The sequence below is a fragment of the Olea europaea genome, unplaced genomic scaffold (assembly GCF_002742605.1).
Source record: "Olea europaea var. sylvestris unplaced genomic scaffold, O_europaea_v1 scaffold1492, whole genome shotgun sequence".
NCBI classification, from domain to species: domain Eukaryota; kingdom Viridiplantae; phylum Streptophyta; class Magnoliopsida; order Lamiales; family Oleaceae; genus Olea; species Olea europaea.
Genome location: NW_019232487.1, coordinates 204429 through 207146, shown reverse-complemented (window position 1 = coordinate 207146; position 2718 = coordinate 204429). Strand labels below are relative to the sequence as shown.

Below are 2718 nucleotides of genomic sequence, written 5' to 3'. Positions count from 1 at the left end.
ATTCTAGTACTCATTCGAGTATTTAACCTGAAAAGAATCGAATCAAACCGCTTGATTTGATTAGAGTTCAATTCGAAAGTTTTATCCAACTCTACGTAGACTAGTATTTTTTTTTTTAAAGAAATAATTTTAATGATAGAAGGCAAATCACAAGACGTGAACCATTTACAAATACAAACTCAACTACAAAAATTAAGAACCGCTTTAGTTATATCTAGAAAATTGAACGATAGAAAGTCGTGACAAAATTTGTTGAACCTATTGGTTCAAGCATATCTCGTCATTTAGTTTTAATAATATTGTTAATTTTATGTAATAATGTCCTAATATATTTTATTTGATCTTTATTTTTTGTACTTGTAACAATTATTCCATATTAAGCCCTTGTTTGAACCTCAATTTTTCTATCAAAATACATTCTTCAACAATAATTTAACTACATTTCAACCATATTTTTCAATAAAATATTGTTACGCAAATTTAAAACTTTTTTTTATTTTTTTACCACATATTTTTCATCACAACACTATTTCAAAATGCATTTTTTGGGGGGGGGGGGGGGGGGGGAATCTTACCATTGTGAACTTTGCTTTGCCTTTGGTGACACAAGTACTGGCTTCTGTTAAATTAAAGACTTAGTAGAGATTATAATTAAAAATTTTATCAATCAAAGCCAACAAATTAATTCCAACCAACCATATATTTCATGAACTTTTATCAAAATTTACTCAGTTATATCCACATTATAGAATAAAAAATACATTGTTCCTGTGTCCACTATAGCTAAAGATCAAATTTTTAGCAAATATTGGTAAAAGTATAAATGTGAGATTGAAAAGTTGACAAAAATAATGGATTTCTGAAATTTGTAGTTAAAATTAATTATTAAATTTGACTTGAACTTTTATCAACCTTTTAAGCTACACCGAATAAGGGGGTTGGATCAGACAGATATCCTTCAATACAACATACGTCATTGTAACTAAGCAGGCTTTTGGATCACCATGTGTACATCTTCTACAGACAAGAAATCAAGAATCATGCATCAGAGCTGAACTCCCAAATCAAACTGCAGAATTTACATGATATATATGTACAAGACAGGATAACAATAACAGTACATATCCTAAATTCTCGAGCAAACTAATTAGTTCGATGAGTTGGCAACAACTTCAGATACCAAGGAACAATTTACAATTCTTGAAAAACACAGCCCAGAGAGAATACATCTCATAGCAATTTGTACCAAATAAATCCCTATGGGGTTTACATCATGGACTGGGAGTACATCGAATGTGTCTCGATCTAATGGAGAAATAACATTATAAGTTAACAAACGCAGATTCTTCAAACGCTAAAATGAGTACTTGCAACTGGGAAGTCACCTATGTTACAAGAAATAGCAGAAACTCGACACAGCACCAGTCATCAATAACAGATGCGGTGTGCAAATGAGAAACTTATAAGCGATAAACATGCATGATTTTGAGATGGAGCCGGTGTATATCTCAAAGCATTTTAAGGTTGCAAGAGAATGACACTTCAATATGTACATTGAATTCTAAATACGTACTAACGCCAATTACAGCATCGTCTGGGCTTGGTACAATAGTTTTACAACCGGGAGATGTGAGACAAACATTTCAAAATGAAACAATTACATGCGTAGTACCTACTACAAGGAAATTACTATACACAGCTCAAAAAATTGCTCTTTCCACGGAATAAAGCTTAAATTTCTCTGATAATTGATCATTTCCAATGTTGGAGACTTTTCACACAAATCGTCGCAGGATCATGACTCAAAATTTAATAGCATGCTTGGGGAATTCAAAGCAATGACCTATTTGATTAAGGCTTGTTCGTGATGCTACATAGATACTAGCATTTTGAGAAATATCCGAGAAATCACCAATTAAATTTTCTTCCTCCAGGTATCCAAACTCAGAGATCTTAATAAAATAACAGCAGTTCGCGTCTTCGCTCCTGAGGATGATAATTAAGGAAAAATCCCCATGTCAAGATTCACCAATACTTCAAATATATCCCTAATTATATTATCATATTCGTTAATTTATTATACACTTCACTAATGACGTAATGAAGTCTATAGAGAGACTCGTACACCTAATTGACACATAATGAAATCAAACAGCATGAAAATAGACACAATAGCAGTTGGCATGATAATAAAAATAGATAAAGAAACGTAAACAGCGTCAAGAGATGCTTTATCCTCAACAGACTAAAACTATTTGCACTAGACACACTCCCAACAAAAAATAAACAGTTCTCTCCAGTAGACCCTATAAGCAAGAAAAATAGTTCCAAATTTGTATTCAAATAATTATTTTTGTACCCTCTTATTGTGTATGAATGAAACATGTCTCTTCTTTAAACAACAGTGTTTATTCGAGCGAAATAAATCTTACTGCTGTATTTTCATAACTATATCTAGTTTCCACAAAGATAGAAGCTGTATCAAGCAACGCAAGAAAGAGAAAGCAAAAATGAATTAGAAAATGAAGTATAACGACCAGTTCAACTTATCTATAAACAAAAATGTAGAATAAAAAAATTTAGTTATTCAGATAATGGAGTTCAGCTTCTCAGCTGCACCAGCACATTTCATGTAAACATCAACAATCTAAAAAGTAGAAACATTTGACCCAAGTAATGCTACAATAGATGACACTCATTTCAGTTGACGTTCTGTTA

The 2718-nt window shown here is 31.9% G+C and overlaps 1 protein-coding gene across 1 annotated transcript in view; it reads right to left on the bottom strand.

Moving 5' to 3' along the window:
• Positions 1 to 1106: 1106 nt before the first annotated feature.
• The window catches only part of LOC111376346 (cleavage and polyadenylation specificity factor subunit 6-like), a 4518-nt gene continuing 2906 nt past the window's right edge, over positions 1107 to 2718 (bottom strand). The window contains exon 2 of the transcript XR_002699457.1: positions 1107 to 1986. The gene's annotated coding sequence lies outside the window, so the exon portion shown is untranslated. The remainder of the gene's footprint in view (positions 1987 to 2718) is intronic.